General features: G+C 39.5%; 1 protein-coding gene across 8 annotated transcripts in view; it reads right to left on the reverse strand.

Moving 5' to 3' along the window:
• The window catches only part of LOC146676871 (teneurin-3), a 146,000-nt gene that overhangs the window by 97,032 nt on the left and 36,633 nt on the right, over positions 1-12,335 (reverse strand). The window contains exon 1 of one of the 8 annotated variants that reach the window (XM_085415853.1): positions 11,521-11,790. The exons of the other annotated variants lie outside the window; for them this stretch is intronic. The gene's annotated coding sequence lies outside the window, so the exon portion shown is untranslated. Of the gene's footprint in view, positions 1-11,520; positions 11,791-12,335 lie in introns of those variants that run through there. 8 annotated transcript variants of the gene reach the window in all.

The raw sequence follows: 12,335 nt of genomic DNA on the forward strand, positions 1-12,335 counted from the left end.
AAATATAAAACAATGAATCTATTAGTTGTTGAGACAGTCTTGGTTGCAGGTTTTGGGTGAAACCAAAAACTATTAATGTCAAAACCTTTGTGGTATTAAATGAGAAAAGACAAGGCCACCACAGTCATGTTGCCATCCCCTAGGATCAAAAATGATTATATAAATGTTGTTCAACAGTTTCTGGAAAGCACTGGACTAGTAGACACCAATGTAAGCATGACTATTTTGCAGAAAAAGCGTCACCATCCTAGTAAAAAGGTTCACATTTATGGAACAGAGTATGCGTTAAAAATGACGTCTATTACCAGTAAAAAAAAACCTACTGCTTCTGCACTAAAGATAAATAAGAAGTAAGATGTAAATCTGATTTAATAATCCCAAAAATCCATTCTTCTTTTCTTTCCAGGTTCATTCATGTACATTTTGATGTAGTATAGCAGAAGTCCCCATCATAACACAGTGTAAGAGTGTCTTTCTCTAAAAGGGCACGACTAAGGTTTGGCTGTGAATCTCTCAGCCTGCTTAAATCTCTCTAACAGCATGCATCATAAAGCTGCTCTGTTTTTAAAAGCATGTGATAAATATTCTGAATATTTATGAAAATGAAAGAGACCAGGAAGAACAACGTCTTCATTCAGATGCACAGCAGACTGATAAATGTTTCTTACAGCTGACTGATTTATATATTAGAAATCTTCTCCAAAAAGGTCAGAAGTTCAGTTTCTGCAGCAGCTAAATCTTTTCGCTGTGCAAGTTGCTGAATTGTTTTATGCCTCCTTATTGTGACTCACTCTGGAAGAACATCAACTAAATGTTTGATATGAAAAATGTATACTTTACTGCAGCAAACAGCATAAGTGGAAAACATATCATTTAGACTAATGGTGGCAAATGCAATCATTGCCCTTTAACGGCTTTGATGAGTGTATGCATAGAACACCCCTAAACCTAATGATAAAACTTTTGACTGCAAAAATGAAACCGCATCTGCAGCTTAAGGATCTTTTCCTAAACGATAATAGCTGTGATATATTTAGACAAGTTCACGCAGACACATATGTGTGATCTGTGTTTCTCAATGTGACAATGTGTGTGAGTGGGCAAATGATGTTAACACGGTGAGAGCAACGGAGCAACACTGAGCAGGTAGCAGTGGTGTGTCGACAGCATCCATGCTTCCCTGTGCACACTCTCTATTTAGCCCCTTCATAACGACTCCGCAGAGCTGTGCATGTCTTCAATTTGGTTCCTGTACTTGTAAACTATGCAATTTGCGTTTCATGCCACAGCAGGCATCAATTAGCACTTCTCTCACGCCTCTCCATCTGAACTGCATCAAATTTGGTTGTGTGCTGCTTGGAACATGATGTGAATTTGTCATGACTCAACTGAAAGGGAGGAAATGTTCAACACTGGGGAGCTCGCTTATTGCTCACCTTGGGCTTTTAAATCAAGACTGAATAGCAAATATTGTGCTTCATGATTGCAGACTGAAAAGGTATTCATCACTATTGCTGAATTATGCGTGGGGAAAAAAAGAAACAAAATGATTGTAAGGAAATAAAATACAGTTTGTGTGGGATGCACCTGGATTTCTTTTAAATTGCACGGCAAGTAAAGCAAACCTTTCTTGGACAGTTGTCACAGCACTGAAATTCAATAATTATCCTCGAATTGTTGCTGTTGTTAAAACTCTTTTGAAAAGGAAAATAAAATTTGCTGAAATCAGATACCTCCAAAGGCTTCAAAAGATCAAGCCTATTGATAGACAGGGAAAACTGAGCAATAGTGATTTTTTTTAGGTTTGTCAAATTTTACCGCAGAGTATGTTTTAGTAGCTAGTAACCAAAAGTGTCAAAGTGGGAAGCTGTAAGGAGATCTGAGTTGATATTTGGATGCACAAGATGGTAGCACTCATCAAAGTTATATGTCTCATCTTTAATAAACCACATTTACAGATTAAGGTCTTTCTATAAATTTCTTATCTTTAACCATATCCCTATCATATAGTGCCTAAAGATCTGAAAACAGTTGTGATGCTGTAAAATTGATTAAATTGAATCTATGCAGTAGCTCAGGTAAAAGACAGTTTTGGAATTGGTGTTGATGGAAAAATAAATTTCTCTCTGCAGTCCATTGTTTCTGTTGAAACATCAGCTTTAAACTGCACCGGCCTGCCTCGCAACAGCTCATCCACCAGAGCGTGCATGACTGTGGAACGTCTCTGTGGTGGAAGACACAGATCGTCCTTCAGATTAGGCTTAATCATGTTTGCTTTGCCTCAATTAGATAAGGGAGGTGCGCCATCAACACACGAGCTTTCTCATGCCTCCTCCAACAGTCCCTGTGCTTTTCCTCCCGCTCACCAAATGGCAGCAGTAGGAGGCAAAGGATGGTCCTAGAGCTGGGCGATAGAACGATAACGATATGTATCGCGATATAACTTTTACTCGATAGAGAAATTAAGCTATCGCGATAGACCTCGCCGCTCTTGTCCTCTTAAAAAAAAAAAAAAAAAAGGTCAGCCAATCCAAATTAAGCAGCGCAGAGCCGAACCAATCACAGCCGCAGCGTCACGTCGCGTGACTTGTTACGTACAGCACAAGTGCCAAGCCGCACGTGTGTTTGTTTGGGAAGCAGCCAGCGGGTAATGGAGGAAATGAGTGTGCCGACTAGAAAAATCAACCGAGCGTGACCGAAGAGAAAACAGATGATGGTTCCAATGCCGGAGAGATTGTCGAACGGAAGAGCCATAGAAGTTCCGTAGTGGGAAGGTATTTCGGCTATTTCAAGTCTGACAAAAACAGAGTAGCGTGCACTGTAAATGTGCCGAAAGCAAGTCTGGAAATACAATAAACTGGTGCATGCGTCACACTGTGCGCCACGTTATTGTTTCGGTGAAATGAATTTCTACAATACTGTTAATTCTACTCTCTGCAGTGTTTAAATGCTTACATATACACACAGTTACTGTCCCTCCACACATACGACTCTGTTCTGCTTCTATGCCCCAGCTTTGTTTACTTTTTCCCACCGAGGCTTCTAGACTTCTGATTGGCCAACATTTCTGCACGGTTAGGAATCTAGCGCCACCTGCTGCTTTGGCATGTTCATAGCAGCGTTTTCCTTCATTTCTGCCTTTATGTGTGGACGGGATTATTTTTTAAAACGAAAACGGAAAATCTCCGTTTTCAAAAATACCCGTGTACGTGTGGACGTAGCCTCAGTCTCTGACTGGAAGCGCTAATTCGTCATTCGGCTTTTGTCAGACTAAAGTAACTGTTAAAACTGTTTGAAAAGCTCAGCTATACAACAAGGAGAGATTGAGAATTTCCTTTTAGTTCTCAGTTTATTTGATATTGACAAAGGTTAGTCAGTTTTGTCTGTTCTTCTGTAAAACAAACTAAGATTTATTTTTAGAATTAATATTTTGTTTCTAAGTGGAATTGACAATTTAGTCTGTTTCGTTTGTTCTATTTTGAAACTTAAACGCTTTAGCGGCTGCCTTTTGTGTAGTTTGCAATATTTGCCTTTATTTATCTGAAAAAGTCTCATGTTCCTTAAGTACATCTACCCTGTTGAACTTATTATGGGAAATAAATATTTAAATAAAAACAAGCTGCTGATTATTTCACATTTTACTTGTGAGCAACAGCACATTTAAATCTTACAAATATAGTTATTTGGCTTATATCGTGATAGATATCGTTATCGCCTGAAATGAAAAGAACATATCGTGATATGAAAAAATCTCATATCGCCCAGCTCTAGATGGTCCACATTCACACCCGGCTGAATCATTTCACACTGGAATACATCCATCAGAATAAAGATCATAAAAGCCAAGACAAGACTGACAATGGAAACTGAGAAGTGAAATCTCAGAGAAACGGCAGTAGCAGCAACATATGCTTTAGTATGACCATAAGTTGTCAATCTATTAAAAATATAGCAGCTAGTTAATATTCTTGCAAGAAATAATATTGTATGATAATACTGTATGTGCTTTACTCTTGTTCAGACTGAAGTGTACTGTAGTGTATTGATACACTAGAAAGCGCATCGTTTACACCACAGTCTGGACTCACTTGTTTTATATATCAAGTTTCAACCATAATCCACAATGGACTGCTGCAAATTGCCATTTGTTTCCTTTCTATTCAACTTGTTTGATCTCTGCAGCATATTATGATGCTATATCATGACAGTAGAATCCATTCTAATGGAAAGAAAAATTCTTGTTCAAGAAGCATACTGCAGTTTGAAAAGGTTCAACAACATAGGCAGCAACTCAACATGCAGCGCTCATAGTCCAGAGATACACTTCACTGCCAATCCGTAACGCTGGACATCATCTGATAACACATTTAATCCCACAAGACGATCCTTTCTCACTGTCTGTGCAAAAATCATGTCAAGATGGGGCGTTTAACATCACATTATGATAATTTATCACACAGAGTAAATTTTCAATTCAATAAATGAGGAAAAAAAAAATCAGATCCAATCTCTGCTTGATTTAAAACCTCAACGTGTTCCAGATATGCACAAATAATGTCAGACAATGAATTTTGACCTCATCCTGATGTTTATTCAAGGCACTGTCAATAATGTAATCCCTATGATTTAGTTCAAAATCAAATTGCCACATTCAGGTGAAGGCCTTTTTCCTCCTACATATTCATAGCAGCAATATTGACTAAATGTCTTGTCTGGCTAAATACACAATGGGAAGTGTGATACTAGAGGATCAGTTTGTGTGAATATAAGCACAAGAGAAATGCATACAGGAGATTCTGGGATTACCTCTCAAAGCTAATATGCTATCCCAATCTCTTCAGTCAGGTCTGGACACTGAGGATTTACTGTAGCAAATGTTTAGGCAGAGAAGATAATAACAGCGGACAAACTACTATTACTGCATGAATTAGAAAGAATCAGAAGCTTTCCAGCAATGCCTAGCGTCAAAAACAACAGCCTCTGCTCTCAAAACTTCATGCTGTAAATCATACTTGTAGTGAGTTCACCTGCGGCTACAGTAGCCCTCAGAGGTCAATAACTATGGCAAGGCACATTTACCCAGAGTCTTTGTGTTCCCGGAGTGACAATAGAATCTCATTGTCAGGTGTTTAGTCAGATAAGGTCGCACACCCGCAGGGATTAGTGTCTGCTTTTCATCAATGTAATGCTTTAAAAACAGGTTTAGCAAACGTGCGGTGGATCAACCAATTTAAATGCTAAACCTCTTTCTCTCTCAGAAGATTGGGGCCAGGGGCTAAACACATACAGATAAACAAATCAACTTAGCTATAAAGACTTACAGCAAGGGAAACAAATGAATGACCCTCACACCTTTATTTGTAGACAGACTACTGGGGAAATGGTGATATAGCCCGCAAAGTGTTGTGGTGATACTTGCAGTGTCAAGTTCCTCAGTTGGATAGAGCCATCCTGAGGCACTGTATTCACAGCTAAACATGCAAACAGTGCTTCAGTACTTTGAAATAACAGCAGCGGGAGGTAATTCTTAAATGTCACTGCTTCTGGTTTAACATAACTCGGTTGTTGCTATGTATATGTACAGTAAATATATGCAACACCACTGCTCAGATGCTACCCACAGCAGTAGTTGAATTAGAAACTGGCTGGATCATGCTGGGAAGTGACATTACTCTTTGAGAGCAGCATAATGATCACTATCAATCTCTTTATTGTCAAGTCACATTAGTGAAATATCAGGGAGGAGTACTGGACAGGGGAAGGAGACCGCCGAGAGACATCCTGTACCATGGCGGCATGGCAGTGCATTAATCACAGCGGCGGGACCCTCTCTGTGTCCAAGCTGAAAACTGTCAGGGTAAACACTTCAACCAATAGAGACGGTAGTGTAACACTGGGAGAATATTCCTTGCTGGTGTCCCAACACATTGGCAGAGAACGCCATCTTTTGCTTTGCAACACATAACTGTCACAGCTTTCTCATTTCAGATTCACATTTTTCTCTTAGGCCATCTCAAAATGTCGCTTCTGCTATCGCCACTCATCTTTTTGAAGAAATACAGAGCCGGGCAGGGAGACAAAACGGTCATCATTTCATAATCAGCCAGGCTCAACAATGATTTCCTGCTGTAGATATTCAGCTCAGTCATACTGAATGTAATAACAAGCAGGAAAGATGCTGTATTTTAAAACTATAATACCACATCTGACATGCACCATGAAACAGCTGGATGAACGCTTCATGACTTTCAAAGCCTATATGGAGAGCAATCCTGGAGAACTCGCAACGATTTCATCCATTAACTCCATCAATCTGAGTTTGCTCCATCAATTCCAGTTAGTGTCGACTGTCTCTGGCAGAGAGCTGCCACAAGTGCCCCGGCTAAAAGAAAAAAATAAGGAGGTGAAACTTTGCGTCTAGTATAGCAGCACACATGTCATAGTCAAGTGGTTTATAAAACCACCCTTTCCCAACTCCACTACTGCCATCTAAATAATGAACACTCTGCCACTTGCAGTAATCCTCCAGCAGCCATTCCCAGAAATAGAACAAAGTCAGACAGAGCACTCATTCCCTCCCTTTCACTTTTCAAAACAAATACTGCTGATTCCTGAAAAACCCCTTCAAGATGCTACCACTCAAAACGTACAGCATGTTAATGATGCGCAGCACATTCGCAAACGACAAATTTTGTGAACTTTTGTTGCAGTGATTCGACATTCTTGGCCACATCTAGGTCGTGACTTCAAAGTTTTGCTTAGTCTCCATTTGAAGGCAACATCAAAGCATGGGTAAGCCAATGATTTCAAAAGGCATCAAGAGCTAACCAGAAAGGTACAGTAACTGTGAAGGGCACCTTTGGGCTTCCTATGATGGATGATAAGAAAGAGAAAAGACAGAGAAGAGAGGAGAGATGCAGGGTGGGGAGAGGTAGGAGAAACGGGTGAAAAGAGAAATTACTGGGGAGAGAGGTGAGCTTATATGAAAAGTATCCTTAATTAGATGTAATGTTTGCCCTCTTCCACAAACTCCTTCATGTGGTGCCAGGAAAAAAAAAGAGACCAAAGCTGATGAGTCTGGGGAGAAATATCTGCCTAAGTGGCCTTTTATTAAGGGATAAAAAGCTACTCTTTGCCTCTGTTCCCATCCACTGCCCCTGATTAAGAAAGAAGTAAAGGCGGATAATAGGAGGGGCCACGGATTTCTGACATGTCCTATTGTATCCAGATGTGACAACAGCCTGGCATTTGGCAGGTGAGACAACCTAACCTTTATCTGTCATCTTCACTTAAAAGGAGACGATTCCGTTGCAGGAATTCTAGAAAATATCAGTGTTTCTGTATAACATCATATCTAGCCTGAGGAATCCTCACAAAATCAATATTAAACACAACAACCACTTGTTGTAATCAATATTTTCACTACTCGTTCTCACTCCCATTGGAAGTGCGTTGGCACAAAAGTCAGAAAAATTTAGTTCGAGTGGCAAAATATATTGGCACTCAAAATATCCCAATATCCCAAGGCATCATTATGAAAATTAACACTTAAATTGGCTATGACAGTGAATAGTGATGATCTAAATAGGTATTATGATTATGCTCCTTTTATCTAAAAATGTGTCTGACTTTGGCACTTGCAGCAGCCTTGATTGATCAAGTGACATGCTAATGAAAGCTCTGAGACTGAGAGAGATTAGATGGCTGCCAAGTTTTGACCCTGGATGTGAAAACATCGCGGGCTAGGGATGCTCTCATAAAGCTGCTAAATAGCTTATTTCACCTCCAGCTCTGGTAGCCACCCACTGGTATCACCATGTGGATAATGATACCCGTAAATGTCCACAGTAAACAGCTGACGAACTGTGGCTCCAGACTTTTCCCATCGCCATTACATGAGGCAAGGACCATCATTATCCTATGAATTCTGGTCACTACAGCAAGACAGCCACAAATGTGCTTATAGGTGTTATGAACAACTCATTAGCACAGACTAGATGGTGGTAAAATTCAATAACAGCGTAACATGCTGAACTTTTATTATCCAGGAAAGTTGGCTGCACCCTGCCAAGTGTATAAGACTGGAGCAAACTCACAGAATTTAAAAAGGTCAAATATGAAGATAAAGAATACCAAACACAAACAACACTTTCACAGGCAGTCAGAACCCTGTAGTTTTGCCCACCTGTCAGTTCAACTCTACAATTTACACACGGGGGAGAACTATCTGCCTTTTTTTTGCCACCATGACATATTTTCTTGACACTGTAGAGTTTGCACTGCACAAATTCCTTACTTTCTTACTTTACCGGAGTATCCATATTATGACATTTTATACTGTACTTCTCACACTGCTACAACTATGGTACTCTTAGCATGACTCAAGACCAGAAGCTTAAATTTAATATTCATTTCATTGTTTAACAGCGAACATGCACATTTTATTCGTTGCACTCCATATAGTTAAAACCTCATTTGTACTTACTAAAAACAGCCACGTCAAAACTTATAATGTCGTTTGATCATTTTAATATTAGTTATATAGTTTTAATTACACAGTTTCTGCATTAAACTGAAAAAAGAACACGTTCATTTTTAGATAATATCACACATGAAAATACTGCAGCTTTCTTAACAACAGAATTCAGTGTTTGATCCAAATTTCAAGTCTGTAACTTAAAGTTGTCTATTGTGTTTCTGTTATTGACACTGGCATTTAAACACCTACTGCATGTTAATTTTCAAATCCGTATGATCCATGAATGCAATTCCATCTGCCAGAACATTTATTTTCACTTCATTTTTCAGTCATCGAATGTGAGCGGCGGTGTGAGTTCAGCCTGGCTGTTTGACACAGTGAACAACAATCATCTAATCCAAAGTTTAGTTTTTCACCAGCACATTTCAGCGCTGTTAATACGACAGTGTTCAAATTATTAGACTCAGTAGTGACTCTTTATTTTCTTATTATTGTAAATGCTATATTAAATTTAACATTTAGGTTACTGCAATTAAATTTAAAAATTTAATTAAAATTTCCCAACAGACACTGGCTAAAGCTTTCAGGTGTGCTGATTTCTCATCCACATTATTTGACTGAGTTTTAATTAAAAACAAGGGTTCACTCTCTCCCACATGACACCACTCTGAACAATTTCACACTCACATGCTTTCCAAAAACCTTATTAAGATCATTTTAGATGTGGAAATGAAGATAATGCACGGGACAAAAAAGCTTTGTCTCTTGAGGAATCAGGTCCAGGTGCTGTTCTAATTTTTAATTGATTAACCTACCTCACAATCTAACGAATCTATGTATATGCAGAGTGGACAGCTGTACTTTATATAGCATATATCCATTGGAATATGCATACTTTACTTTATTCCAGAGAAATGCTCTGGAATATAAGTTTTTGCATCATTTTGATTAAATACACAAGTCAGGTTTATTTTAGTTTTAGGTAAAAAAGGTAAACTCACTATAATTCACTGACTAAATTAAGACTTTAGCAAATGTAAGTAAATAAAAAGTTACATTTTTTAGCGATTCTTAGTTTAACGTTTAAGGCAAGTGATGCTGTTTTCACCCTGGTTTTAAGGTGAACCACACATAAATTCAGAGATAGGCATGGAGAAATTGTGCGCTGTCCAAGAACAAAGTCCTCATTCAGATATTGCATAAATTAAACAACAGTTCATCCTTTCATTGCATAAATTATAGAACAGTTCATCTAGAAACCACGCCATAATGCACAACAGCCTTTGTTGGCTAAGGCTCTCACTGGCCCTGAGCGTCCTGACGTGTGTTTGCCAGTAAGACTAAGAGGAGAATGAGACTGGCAGAGCTGACTGGTGAAACATGAGATAAGAAAATTAAAACAAAATTGCTCAGACCTCACTGTTGATGCAAGTGCCGAGCAGCTGTCGTCCACTGAGAACAACCATGAATCAAAAGCAAGCCTGCAGGAAGTACTGATAGTCCATCCGTGCTCTATTATTTGATACTAAAGTTATCGTTCATATTCTGAAAGCACATGCATGCTGCCGTTCAAACTTTACCCCTTTTTTAGCATTTCCGACTCAGCGTGTGCAGAGGTAAATTTTCCATCTTCTCCAGAGACACTTCTCCACTCTTTCAATGTAATTACCACTGACATATATTAAGATGGCTGTATCACAATATACCAACCTCCTCAGCACCATGTCCACCCCCTCAATTACTCCAACACACAGCTGCACAGGCAAATAGGACCGAAATCCAGCTATAGCAAAAACAATATCACCAAGAGACTGCTGCTTCGAAATTACAAACCTAATGAATGTTAAGATAAGCACAAAAAAAAAAAAGGATGCAAGCAATTATTTTTCACTCATTCCAGCAGCTAAAAAATATATATGTATTCACCTTCCTCCAGAACTCACCTCATGGCCCAGAGAATAATTCGTAGTGATGCCTCATAAGATGCATTGCCTGCAGAGGAAAGCCTCATTGCATTTACCTGCTCACATTTCCCTGTCACCTGTAAATGTATGTGGGACTGCCACTGTATGACCCTTTGCAGTACTCAGACTTATTCCTCTGTTGATGCATCTGCTCTGCTTACATTGGCTACCACTCGCTACACACCAATTACTCTTTGTCTTTGTAGCTATTGGTCTGCTAAGCACTTCAATCCATCTCTGTCTCCGAGGCCATGACGTCAACCCGAAATGATTAATCAAAGGCAAGTCAACACCCAAAAAGCAACACCTATGTCCCCTGTTTGCGTACATTACCCATAATACTTCATGGGTATCATGTGAATACGGAATGGGAAACGAATTACGAGACCAGCAGTTTCTTTTAAAGCATATGATATCTAATTGTTCTTACACTGTTTATAAAGCTCAGGGCGATATTTTCTCATATTGCATTTCATACAATATTAAGGTTCCATTTCCCCCATTTCTTGCACATAATAAAGTGCTAGTACTAATGACTTGAGAGAAACAATAATCCCTTTACCATATGTGCTTATGCGAAAGAGCAATGCACCACAAAAATGCTTCCAGGTTACCAAGAAGCAACCTGAACCTGCTGAATGCGCCTTATCTTATTCTATAGTGCAAATATTTCCAAGCCTGTGGACATGATTTTTACCAGAGTGCTATCATCAATTTACACGTGTTAGGATGCAGTACCATTTTAAACACACGCCACCCCCACATGAAAAAGATCTATGAGGGGATTGGGGGGAAAAAAGAAGAATACAATAGGCTGTAGATTCCTACAGTAACAATAAGGCCCATCCAAAGAAAAGATCTGCTTCTGCACAGCCCTTGCAATGCATTAAACATTATTTTGCCACATCCAAGTTGTTGACAGATGGAATTCATGTTCAACTCTAGATTTGTCAGCACAGATGTCCAGGAACAAACAGCAATAATGAAATACAGTAAAAAGAAACAGAAATGCAGAACAGATTCGATTTTGGATTATTTGAATATGTTTATTCCAATAAAAAGAACTTGCTGTGTTACCTTGAAGAATCTCTGTAGCAATTTCCCACTGAGGCTTTACTGTATCAAGGTCCACTTCTCAGGATGCGATGATGCTGCTTGTATTGGATTTACAAACGCTCTGGATCTCTCCTCTTCCCACTGCTGCTAAGCGAGCCACACACTGCACGAGAACACTATCACACTGACACATGGATGGCACTCAAGCGATGTCAAAAGGGTTAAAACCTAGTGGACCGGAAAGTCACACCAGCATCGTTCTAGTTGCCAGCCACCGCTGCCGCACTCTCCAGCAGCTCTTCACCACCTCCCCCTTCTCTTTTCCTTTTTTTTTTTTTTTTTTTTTAAACTCAACCTATCTCATGGACTTCTCCCCCTCCTTATGCGAGATGGTAGACGAGAGCGCTGGGCGATTTGCACCACTCTATCATGGATCGTGTTACGCTGTCTGGCTGTAGCGGCGGTCACAGACGATAGGCTGAGGAGCTTTGCGTGTGTGTTTACCCCTCCGAAGAAACAGCGGCATAAGAGAAGCGGGAGGGAGAGGTGGGATACCACCCTAAAACAAAAAAAAAAGAAAGAAAAAAAATGGAGCGGTTTCCAGAAAAGATTATCGAGCTAAGTGACAGGCTTTGACAGAAAACCTGGATGTGAATTCATGAGGGAGAGTGCCACTGAGGTACGGCATGCAGACCTTAAAGTGCCACTTTTAAATGGCTCTCTTTCACTTTGACATCATTTGGTTATCACATTCTAACACGAGATATGATTCATCTTCGCTTTGCTGACCTACATATTGGATACCCTTTGTCTGGCATATTAATTTATTCTTTTAT

The sequence above is a fragment of the Rhamphochromis longiceps genome, linkage group LG2 (genome assembly GCF_057381845.1).
Source record: "Rhamphochromis longiceps isolate RC_006_pf linkage group LG2, R_longiceps_female_GT1.1, whole genome shotgun sequence".
Lineage (NCBI taxonomy): Eukaryota > Metazoa > Chordata > Actinopteri > Cichliformes > Cichlidae > Rhamphochromis > Rhamphochromis longiceps.